Raw genomic sequence first — 18,990 nt, 5'->3', positions numbered from 1 at the left:
TTACTGATGGAAAATAGCGAACTATATAATTTGTGAATCGATTAAAAATAAAACAAGGCTATTTACTATAATGCCTCTGTTGCAAAAACAAGAAAAACATATTGGGAGAACTTATTTTATTACTGTTTAGCCTTCTGTTTTTATCAACACGCGAACGCATATTTTTATACAAAGAAATAATTAATATTGTAAAATTTAGATTCGTATTTTTTACCATTTACCTGAATGAACATTGCATTTTAAGCAATAGTGAATTTAAGCCTGCGTACTTCAGCTTGAAAGGCGTTTTTTATACAATTTATGATTTTTAAAAATTCAGCTCTATTACATTATGAATAGGCAAAATCTGACCTTTGGAAAGAAGATATTCCAAAAATTATGTTCCTTAGATTTTTGAGCATTCACATTTTAAGAGTATGAATACCAACCGGTATTCTTGGATTGCTGAAGTAACCTAGATTTTACGGTTTTTTAAAAAAATATGTTGTTAACCCCTGAGGACTAGAGTTATGTTAAAGAATACACTATTTCATTTTTAAGGAAGTGTTTTTGAGAATGACTGTAGATAATTTGATATGCTGGATGAAAATATTTATTCGTGTGCTTTGTTAATTTTAAAACGTAAAAAATACAAACTATAATGTTTGTATTTCAGCTAATGCCGGGTGTGAGTGTCTATATGTATAGGCAAATGCAGTAACTGTTACCGGTTTTCCAGGTCTGAGGTAGCTGCAAATGTAGTGTAATGTAAGTGTAAGTGTAAATATAAGTGCAAATGTACCTATAAACATGTAGTCTGAATCGAACTCAGGTCGACCACGCCTGAATAGTGTGGTTAATTGAAACCCAACCATCGATATTTTTTAATATTATCTCTTGTTTCTTTATTGCCTTGTATTATTGTAATTAGTTTTTTATGTTAATTAATCATAAATCATGGTTTTGTTTCATGTTTTATTTTTCTGTGGAAATTAGTTTTTTTTTTTTTTTTTAACTGTGTATTTGTTATTTTTATGGAAACCCCTGAAAAACTATTGTGTCACTTTAGAGGAGCCCATAAAAATGTAAATTGAATAAAAAATTTGTTAATATAAACATTTGTATTTTTTTTACAAAATTTATAGAGTGTAACTTAAAACACCGTTTTTTCTTTTTTACAAAATTTATTGGCAGCTTAATACATTTTTCAGCTTTATATGGGTGTAAAATATGTAAGTGGTCAGTAAATCTAACAAGCTGACTAAATGGAATAAAATAATAACAGGTGGTTTTTTTTAAAACAATTACATTTACGAAATAGTAAAAATACTTCATAAAAACCAATTAGTCTTTGAAGCTGAATTTAACTTTCCTCTTCAAAAATCAACGTGTTTATATCAGCTGTTGCCATTAAAATATTATTTCTAGATTATTTTTTAACGAATTCATTTTTTTCTGATATAATTAATTAATTTTTTTTAAATTTATTTTATTTATTTTGTTTTTTAATTTAATGACCGAAAGAAAAATTTGTGTAATTTTATTTCCATATTTTATCAATATTTTTTTTACGTAATTCACCAACATGGAAAACCACTAAAATAATTTGAATCAAAGTTTTATGTATTTCAATATTTCAGTTAAATTTACCACGTATCGTTTTAATAAATCACACACGAACGCGCGCGTGCGCGCGTGTATAAGAGAAAGAGTTACTATTAACTTCTTTTTATTAATATGAATCAATATTTAATTTTAATAGAATTTGCGTTGAAAAGAGAAGAAAAAACTCTTTATAATTTAGTATATCTGATTATTCACGAGAGACAGCATTCGATATGAATAAAGATATTGTGTGTTGTACATTGTGTGTTGCTCAGTTTGAAGGCTGGTTTAGAAAACTCAATCGCTACTATTAACAACCACACAAAACATATACAGCACTAAAGGGGTGTAAAGACCAAGTTTTATACGATAAAGAGTCAGTAGAAAGGAATTGACGGTCTGTTTCTCATTACTAAAAGTATCTTTGTTGTATAAGGGAAGATTTGGTTTAAATATCTACATGGGGAAAAAGAAAGCAACTAACTAGTGACAATGTTCTATAATAGAGAAACACTTAAAATTGGATGTAGTCATAGATCAATCGATAAAGCAGTGAATATTATCTCCAGATATATAGTCTATTTAAGGTATGTTGCAAATTTTGTGATCAGGTTATATTTATTACGGTAACTAACTTGTGGTTTGTGGTTATATCTAATTATAAAGAAGTGTAAAAGTAATATATTTGCTATTTTCTTTCTATTATTGGAGATACCGATCGGAAAATCCTATGATATCTATTTCCGACGAATAGATGAGATTCTAATAGATGACATTATCAATTTGGTCAGAAATTTTCATTTCCAGCCATATTGAACGAAATGGTTATCGGCCGAAGGTTTCATCTATAACCAACCGTTTGTATCTTAACGTTGGAAAAATAAATAAGATTTTCGCTGGAAGAAAACTACCAGTATGATCAAATAGGCTTAGTTATCTAGAGGTTTTCTAAGTTTTCCTGAAGTTGTTTGCATCAGCGAGCGTCTTTATTTTATAGAGATAGTAATAAAATAATTTACATTTTTTTAAGCGTCTCAAGGTAGAAGGAAAAAATTTGTGTAGGCAGGCCACGTTTGGAATATGTAAAACAAATTGTTAGGGATGTAGGATGTAGAGGGTATACTGAAATGAAACGACTAGCACTAGATAGGGAATCTTGGAGAGCTGCATCAAACCAGTCAAATGACTGAAGGCAAAAAAAAAGTGTCTCAACTACAAATCGTTATTTAAAATTTTACTTTTCAAATCTGAAGAAATAATTTTATTTTTTATTATTTTTTTTATTAGATCATTCTTACAGTTATAATAGCAATTAAGAATGATTATTTATGGATAGTTATTAATTTTTTAATTTTCTTGAAAAGTAGTTTCGTTTTGTTCGGTTTTCGGAATTCATCATAGTTTAAATAAATAGTCTCTGACAGTGCAAGTGTTGTATAAATTTAATTGTTATATAATCGTTTACTGGTTTTTCTCGCTACTCCACCGTTTACAGAAATTTTTAATATTAATATTTTAAATTAAACAAACAATATAAGTACAATTTACACAAATACGCGCGCTTGAATATCCAGGTATCCACCCGTACACAAATAGGTATATACAAACGTATAAAAATATATAAAATAATTTTTATTTATTCAATTTTTAAACAAATGCAATTTGTACAATTTCTTGCTCTTAAAATTTCCTGAATAAATAAAAAAGGGATTAATAAATAAATAAACAGTAGCCTGCTTGTAGTTACAAATCAAATCAACAAAGACTTATTTAAATTTGTATTAAATAATCTATTAATGTCGATTTTCATTTTATTGATTGCATCTTTACCTACTATTTATTATATATCGTATCTTTACTGTTTATTATAATGGTTTTAATTATAATCAATTATAAAATTAGAGTTAAGCTTTTTTTTCTCTTCAGTCATTTGACTGGTTTGATGTAGCTCTCCAAGATTCCCTATCTAGTGCTAGTCGTTTCATTTCGGTATATCCCCTACATCCTACATCCCTAATAATTTGTTAAACATATTCCAAGCGTTGCCTGTCTGTATAATTTTTTCCTTCTACTGTCCTTCCAATATTAAAGCAACTATTCCAGGATGCCTTAATATGTGGCCTATAAGTCTGTCTCTTCTTTTAACAATATTTTTCTAAGTGCTTCTTTCTTCATCATTTTGCCGCAACACCTCTTCATTTATCACTTTATCCAACCATCTGATTTTTAACATTCTAAAGCTTATAAAGCTACGCTCCAAATATATACTTCAAAAATGTTTTCCTGACGTTTAAACTAATTTTTTATGTTAAAAAATTATATTCCTGACTGAAGGCTCGTTTCGCTTGTGCTATTCGGCATTTTATATCGCTCCTGCTTCGTCCATCTTTAGTAATTCTACTTCCCAAATAACAAAATTCTTCTACCTCCATAATCTTTTCTTTTCCTAATTTTACATTCAGTGGTCCATCTTCATTATTTCTACTACATTTCATTACTTTCGTTTTGTTCTTGTTTATTCTCGTGAGGTAGTTTTTGCGTAGGACTTCATCCATCCCGTTCATTGTTCCTTCTATATCTTTTTACTCTCAGATAGAATTACTATATCATCAGCAAATCGTAGCATCTCTATCTTTTCATTTTGTACTGTTACTCCGGATCTAAATTGTTCTTTAATATTAACAATTACTTCTTTAAAGAAGTTAGCTTTAGCAAATATTAACGCTATAATTTATAAATCTTAATGACAGAGCTGGATTTTTCATCCAAGAATTGTAGTTTTAAATCTAAACCATCAAATTAAAGTAAATAAAATATATAATTCTAGATTTTTTAATGTAATTTATTTTGAGTTATTAGAAATATAACGTATGTAGATTAACAATAAAATAAAAATACTCTGAGAATGAGGAAAAGAAGACTTACTATTTGTACTATTTTCTTTTTTAAAGTACTTTATGTCAGTTCCGTAATTCTTTTCCTCATTCTATATACAACTTGATTTTTTTTTTACATTCAACATTAAAATTACAATTTTTTCATTAATTGTACCAGCCTACCGGGCTGGTCTAGTGGTAACTCGTGGTCGCAAATCACTTGTTTTTAAAAGGTGATTTTCAAAGTCGAAGGTTCTGAGGATCAAATCCTAGTAAACCTTAAATGCTTTTATACAGGTTTGAATACTAAATAATGGATACCGGTGTACTTTGGTGGTTGGAGTTCAATTAACTACGCGTCTCAGGAATGGTCGACCTGAATCTGTACAACTCTATGCCTCATTTACATGTTACACATATCATTCTCATATTATTGAATCGCGGTGGAGAGTTGCTTATTGTTAACTAGTTAAATAGATTCCAATGTACATATTAGGATAATAAAAATACAAAAAAATTGCACCGGGGTCTCTTTTTTCAAAGAACAATTTGTTATAGAATTTTTTTGTAAGAAGATTTGAATGATTTTGTCTAAAAAAAAATTGAACTAATGTAATTTGCTGCTGTAATATTGTTTAGATACCCTTTTAATTATAAAGGAACGAATGATCCTTAGAAGAATATTTAATTATATTATTATTTAGTAAATTACTATTTTCCCCCTTCCTTTTTGAAAACTTTATATTCCAAGTGCCAGTAATCCATTGGAAAAATGTTTTTGATAACAGTATTCATCTAATAAAGTAGATATGTAAGTAGCGTAGATTTTCAGTCGGTTAGTTCCGGTAATGAGCTGATTTCGAAGTTGAGAGTTCTAAGGTTCAAATCCTAGTGAAGGCAGTTACTTTTATACGGTTTTGAATATTAAATCGTAGATCCCGGTGTTCATGGATCTCAATTAAACCACATATCTCACGAATGGTCGACCTAAGATTGTACAAGACTACACTTCATTTGAATTCATACATATCTCATTTTTCCTCTAAAGTAATATCTTACGGTGGTTTCGGAGGCTAAAAACATAAAAAAACTCCCGATAATAAAGGTAATTCAGCGGAATTTCTTTTTATATTTGTAATTTTAATTAATGTAAGATAAAGTAGAACTTATTTTGTTCAAAATTGTTGATTGTTTTAGGTTAAACTATTAAAAATTTTAAGAAATGTTTATAAAATTCATTAATTATTATTATTTGGACTAATTAGAAACCTTGTAATATTACGAAATCCTTAATAGTATAATTTTTGTAGATCTTTCATTTTTATGTGATAGTTAATAATTTTTGTGTCAGTTTCCATAAAAAATTGAGGATTATAGATGATCTAACATAAAACCCAAGTCACTGTTAAAACTGGGATTGCTATTCTCAATATAACAACCATTCCATTTCAGACCACACGTATAAAAATGAGAATTGAACTGTTTTCCTCTTGCCTTCTCTTTCGCTCATTGAGCCAAACATATTGATGCGCATCAACATACCAAGCTCTCCAGAAATGGAGGAAATTTTCAGTACTTTCAGTTTTACCTTTGTTTATAGAATAACAATTTAAATAAATAATTTCTCTTATAAGTTATCTCTATGAGTTAATTACTTTTACCAGTCAAGAAAAAATTTTTAGTAAACATATCAGCAGTGTTTTCTCGTACGGAAATCACTTCAATTTAAATTAGAAAAACCAATGTAAATTAATATATTTATGCTGTAAAACATATTGAAGGTAAAATATAACGAAAAACAATCGTGCGCATAGGATATTTCAAATCCTTTAAAGATATTTCAAAGGATTTACTTATTCTTAAAATTATTTAACTTCAAATTATATATCATATCCTTTAAAAATTCTTATCTTAAAATAAAAGTTTTAAAATACTACATTTTACTTTCAAAAAAAATCTTCAAAACTGTCTTTACAATTACGTTTGTAAATTAGAATGGTTTTATTTTGATCCATAGCCGTAGTCATGAACCATTGCTACTGTCATTTCTCATACTAGCGGATGAGAAATGTTTCACTTTTAATGATATTGAATTATGCACTAAAGTTTATGTTCAAACTTATTAAACTGATCGAAATTCGAGGGATATGTTAGTTCAAGTGAAACGTTCACTGCGTCCACTGTATTGTATTCCCCTACACTGTTACTGTATAATGAACATCATTATTCTCATTGAAAACAACTCCGACTGATGCCTCTTGTACCTAAAGTGATTTATATGCGTTACAGTCAAAATAAAAACTAGTGACTCCTTGTTGCTCCGCTAAAAACCTATTATATTTACAACACGTCTCACCCACAACTCCCTTGTTTTTCTTTTTTCTTTCTTACAGGTAAAGCACATGCTTAACACCTATTTCCAGTCCGTCTAGAAGTTCTTCTGAACGGATCGGGCTGATTTATTATTATTTTTTTTTGCTCAAAAATGCCCGAAGATTTATTATTAAGCTTCGATAGATCTTCAAAGTGATTTCCCAGTGAGTAATAACCTCGGAAATTTTCTCAATTAAGTAATAAATAAGAATTCTTTGAGGATTTCTCAGAGGAGACTCAATTTTGGGTTCCGATGATGATCGATGACGTACTCGTATCTGTGGGTCATTCCAAGCAGAATAAAAAAAAATCAGCCTGATCTCGATCTGTCCAGTAGAGTGCCCACACGAACTGGAAATAGGTTTTTAGCCCAGTTTTTTGTTATTGTACAAGATTGAGATAGAAAGATAGAGCAAAAAATTTGTATACCATTTTCTATTGTGAACATATGTACTTATGTATTTTTTTCCAGTTTTTCCTTTATTCTTCGAACTTTAAATACGATAATAAATAAATTATTGCACTGTTTTATTATATAGACAAAGTTACAATTATTATAAATTTACTGTAAACTTTTAAGAAAATGAGTATTTAATAATAATATAGCTGTTAGGAAATTACAGAATAGATTATTCTGTCAAATAAAATTTAATTAAAAATCAAATATACCATTCTAATAATCAAATTACTACTTGATCGATAAAAAGCAATTTATAGAATATTTAAATTACTTACTTAATACTGTGTGACGTTCTTAGTCAATTGTCTTGTCGAACACTGCTTCCTTTAAATAATTTATGAACAACATTCGACCATTTTTTCTTCTTTTTTTTTTTTATTTCTACTTACGTCATAAATATATATTTTTACATTGTAAGTAAAAGTACTTGAAATGTGACATTTTTAAAAAATCTATATTTATTTGTAAAACTTTTAATGTAATCGACAAAGACGATTGAATATTTTAAATAGATTTTATTTTATTAACAAGAAGAAACTTCCAGAATTAACAAAACATACTTGTACATGATATTTTATAGTATTTATATTTTTACTAATGAAAATAAAATAATTATTATTAATTGTTTAATGGGTGAAAGTAGTGTTGTTTAGATCGCATAATTCATATCTTCTAATCTATCATAGTAAGTAAAACTTAATCAATAAAAATTAATTCCATGTAATACAATAGTTAGCTTAATTATTTAAATTACATTTTAAATACTCTGATTTTCATTTATCAAAATTATTAATGAAATTAGATTTTGTTTATATTTTGCCTTGAAAAGGCTTCTGTCCATTTTTTATTCCGTACATATTGATCCAAGTTTTAATGTGTCCATGATTTATCTCCTATCATTTATAATTTGCATGATGTCATTTTAAACTCAATCTAAAAATATTGTACGTATTTTTAGAGCACAAAAATAATTCTTATTGTCTGTAAACCACAAAATTATTTTTATATAAACTTAAATTCATTTATAGATTGTTTAAAATATTTTTATTTTAATTACTTATTTTATTAATGATAAAATTTCCTGTTTGAAGTTAAAAAAATAAAATTATTGAAACTTAAGAGTAGAATAATTTACAAACACTGTTATTAAAAAATAAGTTAATCCAGATAAATTTACAATTAAGTAATGATTTTTAAACTCGTTTTTATTAATGTATAACCAAAGAAAAGTATTCTGTCGTTTAAAAAGGGGCTCACAATGTAGGGTTTATTTATTTTTTTTGAGTTCAAAAAATTCTAAATATTAAAAATTTAATTTAACTTAATATTACAAATTTTTATGTACGTATGATTTGTTGTAAGGGGGCAAAATGTGTTTTTATGTAGATTTCTGGAACGGTTCAATTAACTCCAATGAAATTTGTTGATTGTATAAAATATTTTTAATATACAAGTGAAATGAGATACAATACCTCTAAGAGGATACAATATCTCGAAAAAGCCTACGAAAACTATTCTACGTGGTTTCTAACTTATCAAAAAATACTATCATTGAATAACAAATTTCGTGAAAGATTTCTTCCTAAAGAAATTTATTTTTATACATTTTTAAATTCTTAGTTATTTTATTTTCACTTAAAAACTACAGACTGATTTTCAGTTATGGTTGCTTCTGTTTTTTATGTTGAAGATAAAAAATTAATCTCTAAGATATATAGGTTGTCTGACTGAAATTAAGTCTAGAATCTTCCTCATTAAAGTTTCACTGCAACGGAATCAGCTGAGACGTTTTTCAAGCATTTTTAAACTTTCAACATACTTGAAAAATTATTTATTTTCCGTTGAAAAGTTGTAAGATTAAAAAGTTTTCACTTTTAACAAAAACAACAAATATAGCTTTTTGCTTAGTTGTTAGAATATTCTCAAACACAATGTTTTAACTGTGTTTATAACTCTTAAAGACTTGAATTCTTTATTTTACGGAATTAATTTTGTACTGCCCGTAATTGTTACAAATTTTTATTGGTTTAACAAATGTAAAATTTCTTTTTGTTATTATTTTAAACAGATAATGAATGAGGTAATAATGTTCAACTTAATCTCAATATAAAAGATATTACGTCTAAAGATATTAAAATTAAAGTTGAATGTAAATAACGCGAAAGTTAAACAACTAGAAATTTGTTGTTGCACATTAATTTTCGTGTTTATTAAATATTTGTATATATATTTGTAGTTGTTTATCTCTATTACGAGTTGTTTGTTAAATATTACGGAATAATCATATTTATGCATTAAAAAACTGATAACCGTTGTCTGTAACTACACTTACTGATAATAGTAATGTAGTTATGTCTTTATTACTAGTTGAAATATAATAAAATATCTAATCTTATTTATAGCTAGTTTTATTCTATTAATAGTTTAAAATAAATACCGATGTAATAAAAAATAAAAAAAATATAAAACCGACTTTTGATAAAAAATTTCTTATAAAGGAAAAATATATAATTTTTTAAATTTCGACTTTTGAAATAGACACAAAATTAAAAACATATCACCAACTTACTAAAACTTAGTCTGGCATTCATTTCAAGTTGAAACTAAAATAATTGAACCATTAATATTTTTACATTTTACGGGAACTTTTCTTTGAATAGATTTCATTATGAAAAAAGATTATTTTATATTTTTTTTGGTTCAATTTTTATTAAAAACATTTTAGGATTTTAAAGACGAGTAAGCGGTTCCTCATACAAATAAGAAAGTACTATGGAACGTGACATAAGACAATATGTAATTTGGAAATTATTTGTATATATTTATATATATATATATATATTATTTTTACTGCTTTTTAATGAAAATTATAAGTAAGGTACCCAGAAATACCTTTGACGTAATTAAAATAATGCTATGCGTGAGATAAGGTATTTTGGAATGTAGGAATTTGTATTGTTTTATTATATAAAATATTATAACTAATTTTCTTGAACTTGCAAAAAAAAAGGCATTTCTATATCAGAATAACGTCGGACTATACATCGTTATCTTATAATAATTCACTCCCAAGTAATGATTATAAAAAAATTATATTCAAATGTTTATGTAGACAGTAAAATGTTTCGTTTCAAACGTTTCCATTTAATGAAAACTTAAAAAAAAATTTAATGAAAATTTTATAGAAAAAAATTAAAAAAGGACCGTCAGAGGAACTTCCTCTACAAAATATTGAGCGCAATGGAAAATAAATCGATCCATTTGTTGAATTAGACTAGAAAAATTTGTTGAATGAGGTTAAAAAACAGTTAAAAATACAAATATAGATTGAACTGAACCTTTTATTGATATTGGTTAATTATATTTTAAAAGAGTTTTTCAAAAAAGAGGTATGTAACAGTTAAGATACTTAAATTTTAAAACGTGAACATTTTTAATATAACAACCAGTAAAAAATTATAACTTAATAATTTTGGAGTGAAATTTTTATATTAATGTTAATTTATTTGGCTAGTAAAAATTTAGAAATTACAAACGAAGATAAATATGTCATTCTACATTTCGGAGTGTTGTTTATAGAGGACATATACAAAACAAATATGGAGGCTGAGAGTGATAAGCTAATGATACCGATTTTATATTCCATAAATATATAAAAAAAAAAAGAATTTCCCTTGCTGAATTAAAGCATAGAACCTATTATTTAGCTACAAAATGGGGGTACATTAATCTGTTTTTCTTGTGACTTGGTGTATATATATGATTCAGGAGGAAAGGGAAATAATTTAGGAACTGATTCTAGAGTTGAAATAAGGAAAAAGCTCATATAAACGTGTCAGAAAATGCTTTTTTTATCAAGTTACGGCTAGCAAAATTTTGCTCGATTTCAGTTTTCCTGGTATTTTAGCTTAAAATACTAAAATTTTAAGGCATTATGTAGAGTAAACTTGACGGTTTCTTACACTTTTTGACCTGAAAAATCTAAAAAAAAAAAAAAAAAACAGATCCTAAAGCTGTATTTCCTGTAGTTTTCATATCCAACGTAAATCACAAAAAGAAGAAAAATTATTGGTAAATGGATTGGACATAGAAGACTTGTAAATTGGCCCTTAGAACACCAAATCTTACTTCCTTAGATTACTGTTTTTGGGGATCGATGAATTGCGAGGTATACAAGCAGAAAGTAAATAAGTGTGATGAACTGATCGCTTGCATTGCCAGTGCTACTGCCCTCATTAAGGAACACGAAGATATTACTAGGTTGGCCACAGAAAATATAAGGAAACTAGTTGAAAAGTGCATCGATGTCAACGGTGGAATTTTGGAACATTGATTTAAATTAACACAGTATAAATCGTGAGTAATTTTTTAAAATAAATTAAAAATATTTTATTTTTTCAAACATCTAAATTTATTGTCCTAAAAACAACGGTTTTTAATTTTTTTGTTTGTTTTATTTTTAATAATAAAATTTGATTTTTTTTTTGTTTTCATAAACTTTTATTAAATTTTAAAAAAAATCAATCATCTATAAGTTCCGATAATAAAATTTACACATTTTTTATTCATTTAATAAATCACTTCAAATCTAAAAAGAAAACGTATTTTGGTCACCGAATTTTTTTGTTTTACGTTGGATATTTTGAAAATGAGGGAGATACAGCTCTGGGACCTGTTTTATTCGATTTTTCAGGTTAAAAAACATAAGAAACCATAAATTTTATTCTTTGTATATCGCCTTAAAAATTTCATTATGAATTCATTTCACCGGGGAAACTGAAATCCGAGTGAAATTTTTCGCTAGCCGTAACTCGATAACAAAATGTGTTTGAACACATGTGTATGAACGTTTTTCTTCATTTCAAGCTCTAGAACCAGTTCCTATATTAATCCCTTTTCTTCCTGAATCACCTGCATAAAACACCTTCCGTTCATGTAGTACCCGTGAAAGTTGTTTTTTATTTTTTTCTCTCAGAGCGCTACTTGTTAACAAGGTGACATTTGTTAATAGGGAACAACATTTGCAATTCGTTGGCCTACCTCGTTGATGTACTCCGTATATTGCTTCAGTGAAGAAAGCAATAAATCAATTCAATAATCACCTTTTAAAAATCTGGCACGGGACGAAGTTATTATTCTTAAAAATTAACATTACATTTTCAGGAGTGATTTGTGCATCATATCAGGTCGCCCAATTATCTTTATTGCTTATGAAACTTAGCAAATATACGAAACAAATTTTAATGAATCGAAATAAATTTTAACCAGATTTTCCCACAACAAGCCTCCGCCGAATTAAAGTTTCGCTACGTATTTTTTAATGAAAAGAAAGGAACATTGTAGGGATTAGAGATTGTCTTTATTGAAATTTTAATTTTTTTAAATTGCTGGTGAATATCATTTAGTTGTGAATTTGTCAGATACTAGGAAATTAAAATGATTCTCCGTCCTGTAACGGTCGTAAAAAAATTAATTGAAATCTGGGTTAGTTAGTATCGATTGATTTACATCTCTGATGATTATTGTGTCATTAACAAAAAATTTTAACTTATTATATTCTTTTAAATTTGATTATCTAATGAAGAAAAAGACTTGAGCACCCTAAAAAATATCCATACGGCTCAAATTGAAAAATTCCTCGTAAAATATAATTGACGTAATCGATGTATGTGGTGAAGAATACTTGAACATACATAACGAAAAATTCATTCGTTTCATATTGAAAAAACTTTATTTTTTTAAATCGCATAAAAAATTATTTTTAATTCAAAAAGGGTTTTAATTGATAATCATAAGAAACAAGCAGGACACTTTAAAAAAAATTAACCACTCTAAAACGTTAAATAACAGTTAAAAAACAATCGGTAAATAGTTTTTTCTCTTAGAAATGTTTCATGATATACGTGTTTACACTTTTTTTACAAATTAGAAGATTTTGACTCATAAATCGTTATTAATCTTAATAGATGCTTAGATATAATTACATGTTAACAATTAGAACGATAATATCTTACGTACGAACATGTATTACGCTGAAAAAAAAAAAACACCAAATCTGGAGGAAGTTGATAATTTCGATTACATCATTTCTTTTTAATCTGAGAATCATTTTTGGGAAAACTTTGTAAGACAAAACGGTCCGTTTTTCAAAAACCTCAAAACTCATTCGAGTAAAATTTTCATTAGTCCTTACCCATAGAGATCACAACACCCTTTTATGACTCCGACTGCAAACAGCATTAGTACTCATATATGGAATTTTGCATGCCAAATTGAAATTTGTATAGTCCAATTAATTCCAAGTATTAACCCAAATAAACGCCAATTCGCATACATAAAAATTTATATATACGTATTAATGAATAGAATATATTCCCTAATTTTATTCATTTCTTATTTTTATGATTAATTTCCTGCATCTAAAAATAACAAAAAAAAGTGGAAAGGTGATCTTTAGTACGATTACCAAATTTTCCCCTTGTAGATTACATACTATAACTGTTGAAAAATTAAAAAAAATAATGTATGGTTCTTCGAAGTCATGTTACTATGTGAACAATGTATAATAGTAATAAAAAAATCTTTTAATAATTTAACAAAGGTCAAATATAATAATCAATAAAGTCATAAAATTAATTTAGTGAACAAAACGAACTGAAACTTTAAAATGTAACTGTATAATTTAAATTTTACCTGGGTTTTATGCCGTCTGTAACAGAAATAGAAATCTCGTGTTTAAGTTTTCCTTCTTACTCTAACATTACTGGTGCTATTCATTAAAGTACGATTTTACTGTACATGTTAAATATTTAAAAACGTTTATTAGTGTAGGCTGACTAGGTAGACTAGTCCGATAAATACAGTATTTCAATTATATGCTTTAGAATAATTATTGCACATTTAAAAAAAAAAAAACATAGAGTAATTAATATTTCTTGTTATTTCTAGTAACAATAAATAACTGAAAAGTAATTGTAATTTACAGTCGTTCAACATCGAGACTACAAACTGCTAGTTGCTACACGCACACGACAAACAACAACGCGCCTAACTGTTTAACATAATTCTTCACTGGCAGCAGAATAGTAGTTTTTTTTAAATCGGAAGTTATCGGTAATGTTCGGAACGTTCTGCAACGAAAATTACACATGTAGGCACAATGGCCATTATGGGTATCATATTTGATATAAGTAAACCATTTTAGTTTTTTCTTTTGGTGTTGTTGGAATTAAATATTAGAACAAACTCCGAATAAATCAACATATTAACTGGCCGCATTGCTGAAATTATTATCTTTATCAAATAAAATTTAAATTTCCTTTTAGTTACATTGTACAATTATACAAATTGTATATATATATATATATATATATATATATATATTACATATATATATATATGTTTTCTCCAACCAGCTTTTTAGCTACTACCAGGTCTCGATGTGTGTGTTTAGGCAAATGCAATTACCTATTTTTCGGTTCTTAGCGTTACCCGAAAAACCTCACTAGGAGGTAACCGTACTTCGTTTCTCTCTATTTTCCTTAATTACTTTTATTTATGTTTTTTAGTCAAGTAACCGGAACTGCAGCCATTTGCGTCGCACACCGTGTTGGTTGAGCCGCCGCGCCGTACACCGTCACACCCTTTAAAAAGTCAAAATTCAAAAAAGTCCGAAAATGGCTTTTAGATATTTATCTGAAGAGTATTTGCAAGCCCGAGTCTTCTGAATATCTCGTTTAGTGTAGTCGGAAAAGGGAAAATTTGCAATCATTGTTAAAATTATTTTTCTTCACTTCTTTCAAGGACGAATTTCGTAAAATCTAAAAATTAGTTTTTTTTATATTTACATGAAAATTACACACCAAAATAAATCGGAATTTCAAAAAATCTAAAAACTTTTTGTAGATTTGTAATTTTTTAAAATTACACACACACACACACACACACACACACACACACACACACACACACACACACACAAATTCAAGCTGATATCTTCATTCGTTACTGAGAAATTAAAAAAGTTCGTTACATAAATTTCGTTTTAACTCCATTTTAACCTGTTAAACTCGTAATTCCAAAGAATCCTTTCTTAGTGTGCACTTACACCGTAAGAAGAACATGTACACAAATTTTCAACAATTTATCTTCGGTAGTTTTTTGCTGGTCATTGATGAATCAGTCATTAAGTTAGTCCGAGGAAGTTGCTTTATAGGCACATATATTAGATGTATTTATATGTATTTTGTGTGAGTTTATATTTACCTGTATCTTTCTTAATGTATTAGGAACGATTTGACCTGAAGTCAAATTCGGTTTTCCAGGTCAGATTTTAAATGGTTTGAAACTTATATTTCTAAAAAACAATCAAACAAGAGAGTGGGAATGCTATTTCAAAGCATTACAGAGAGATTCCTGCATTTTGAAGGGAGTTGAACTTCATAAAAAGTTTACTTGCAAGCCTTTTCAGATAAGATATATGTTTTAGGAAACAATACCAGTTAGCATGTTTGAAAAAAATAATTTTAACAATTAAACTGGAGTTTTATAATTTATTTTCTCAAAATTAATACTGATTTAATTGACTTAAATACATTTAAAAAAAAAACTTTTTCACTAAATTCTGCTCTTATCTCCAAATGTGAATAACGCATTTAAAAGCAGAAGAACGTTTTAATTTTTCTAATTTTGCACATATTGATGGGGGTAAATCTTTATTAATTTTTTTTCATGAAACGTACAAGATAATAATAATTTTACACTTTATCTTAGAGAAAAGGAATTAAAGAATTTAAACTATTTTATAAAAAAAGTAATTTGATTAAACTCAAAATAACTGCTTTTAATATTTAATAGGCAAACTGCAATTAAGTAAAAATCAAAATTACATGTTCAGGTTAGATTTAAATTGTCTTCAAAACCAACTAAAATATTATTTTTTACAGTTAATTCTCCTTAAATAAATTACATTGTAAGAGTGAATTAATTTTCAAACTTTCCCACTAGTTGGGTCTGGGAGAAGGTTAAATTTTAATTTCATTATAAAAGCTAGGAAAGTTTAACAATATTATTCTATACTTTTTACTTGAAGTAAATTTAAACAATAGAAACCAGATTTTTGTCCCTACATACTTTAGTGAAAACATACATTAGGACGAAAAGTAAACTAAAACTTTTTGTTTTACAGATTTTATTTAACAAAGCAACGAAATCTTTGAAACAACATGTAAAATATATCCTGATTATTTTCTAATTTAAAAATAACCAAGTGCAATATTACATAATCTGACTTAAAATGTACTTTACTTGTTTTCAGATGAATTTCAGGGTTGAAATTACAATTGCATTTAAGCACGCTAACTCCAACTAAAGTTAAATCTAATTCTTAAAGGTAAATGGCTAAATTTTACACTCAAGAAGTAGAAAATATATACGATTCATATGACATAATAAAAAAAATTCCATTTTTATTTATTTTTGGTCTGTAGCTTAAATTAACTTAAAAAATGTTTAAGCTATAAATCAATATGATTTTTTCAGCTTTTGTAAAACAAACTTCTGAAGTATTGCAGTTACATCTTTATGAAAGAGAATCCACCTAAAAAAAAATTGTTCTAAAATCATATTGTCATTTATAACGATAGGCTTAAATATTAGTATGTAATAAAATATTGGATTTCGGATTTATTATCGAAAGAAGATTACAAAAAATACTAATAATAAATGGCCGCGATTGGCTGTCGGTTTCACCTCAAAATTACCACCAAAATTAAAATTTTGTGATAATCATTACACAATAACGGTGTAAGCTATCAACTTGGTTCAAACGCACTAATGTAAGGTTTAATAAAATTCATAAAATATATAAATATTGATTTTTAAATCAAATGTTTAACCCTAAATTGGCAGAAAAAATAACGTTTAATAAAATATATATATATGTATACCATAAAACAACCAAAACACGAGGCAAATAAATTATATTAACTTAATGTCGTATGTAGCATAAGTATAAGTTAGACATAATAAATTTATTAGAAGTGAGTTAATAATTGAGAGAATAGTAATAATAATAATAATAATTTTCGCTCGGGAAACTCTTACTAGACTTTTCATTGATAACTGTTTTTATTATTCAAATTCTATTCACCTTAAACAATCTACTAACTCTGATTAAGGTTTGATAAAATAATAATAATAATAATTATAAAGTTTTTCGTTGTAGTAATATAAAAAAAATCCCTTTCGGCACGCCGGAAGGCGGAGGTAGATTTTGGTGCTAAGTAGGGGGTAAAAATGAATTCCACCTTAAAATTAAGAAAAACTACAAATTTACTCAATACTACAATGGTTGCATGTGAAAAAATTTTCACGTGTTTAACATACGAAAAGCTCATCTTCTTACAATTCCAGCAAAAGTTTGGTCATGCCTTGCCGTAAGGGTTGGTCATATCAAAAATTGTTTCAGATAAAAGTTTTAGGTAATGTTTAGACAACTAACCACCACTTTAAACCAATTCGATACTGTACCTATTAAGGGAGGTATGATTTTTTTGTCTTCGAAACCCCATTTTTTCTTCCTCGTGGGCCAATGGTTGGTGATATCAAAAAACTTTACTTATATAAGTTTTAGGCCCTTATCCAAAAAAATAGTAAGAACCTTAAACGAATTCGATGTTTTATTTAATAAGAACGTTATAACGATATTTTGTTTTTTTTCGAAAAGCTAAGTTTCTATTCCCATGGTCCGATTTTGGCCGTTAACATAATTAGTAAAATCTCTCAAATTTGGTAAAATCTCCACCGAGATTTTGGGTCGGGTTTTATATATATATATATATATATATATATATATATATATAAACTTTGACCTGACGGTGGTTTTGGGGTCTCAGGATGTGAAACGCGAAGATATGTCGAAATTTTCCGGAAGTCGAATCATGGTACTCATTACAATACTTTCTTATGAAATCTACCTAAAACATTAGATTCTCCAAAAATATAATGAAATAAACTATTTTGTAATTTTTTGAGCTTTTACCCATTTACAACCCTTTAAAAATTGGATAATTCATTCGGTTTGAAAAAAATATATTTTACGTAAAAATAAAAACAATAATTTATTTTTAATTATTAAATCTTTTACTGATTTTGAAAAAAAGTCCATTTAAAAACATGACCTCGTTTATATTAAACATAAGACCTTTAATAATTAAATATCATGTCATTATTTTCAAGTCATTTAAATATAAAGTGATGCTTTGATAAAGTGTAAGCTATCCTATCCTATTCGTATTGTATTATAATATAATATAATATTAAATTTAAACTTGTTTTCATATTATAATTAATTATAAGCGTGTCATTAAACGTGATTTTGTTTTTATAAGATAGGCATTTTTAATATTATTAGGTTCTATTAAATGAAATGTTTTAATTCTTTAATTTTTAAATAGAAAATGTAAAATGTAATAATATTTTTTTATTACTTTAGCCCGGAACACTCGTTTATAATTCTATTTTATAATATGTCGACATTAGAATATAAATAACAGATATATATATATATATATATATATATATGCAACCCTGTTCTTCAGGGTTATTATCTTTTTTTCTGTTTAACCTCCGGAACTACCGTAAGCTATTACTTCAGAGGATGAATGAGGATGATATGTATGAATGTAAATGAAGCGT

The 18,990-nt window shown here is 27.0% G+C and overlaps 2 protein-coding genes across 8 annotated transcripts in view; one reads left to right on the top strand and one right to left on the bottom strand.

Annotated features, from left to right (window-relative positions):
• jp (junctophilin) overlaps positions 1-18,990 on the top strand; it is a 367,551-nt gene that overhangs the window by 22,166 nt on the left and 326,395 nt on the right. The window lies entirely within an intron of this gene.
• LOC142320622 (uncharacterized) overlaps positions 1-18,990 on the bottom strand; it is a 150,159-nt gene that overhangs the window by 51,193 nt on the left and 79,976 nt on the right. For 2 of the 5 annotated variants that reach the window (XM_075358627.1, XM_075358630.1), the window contains exon 1: positions 13,987-14,318. The exons of the other annotated variants lie outside the window; for them this stretch is intronic. The gene's annotated coding sequence lies outside the window, so the exon portion shown is untranslated. Of the gene's footprint in view, positions 1-13,986; positions 14,319-18,990 lie in introns of those variants that run through there. 5 annotated transcript variants of the gene reach the window in all.

Source organism: Lycorma delicatula, chromosome 2 (genome assembly GCF_047948215.1).
Source record: "Lycorma delicatula isolate Av1 chromosome 2, ASM4794821v1, whole genome shotgun sequence".
Lineage (NCBI taxonomy): Eukaryota > Metazoa > Arthropoda > Insecta > Hemiptera > Fulgoridae > Lycorma > Lycorma delicatula.
Note: the sequence above shows the minus strand (reverse complement) of the source record. Positions and strands in the feature narration are given on the sequence as shown.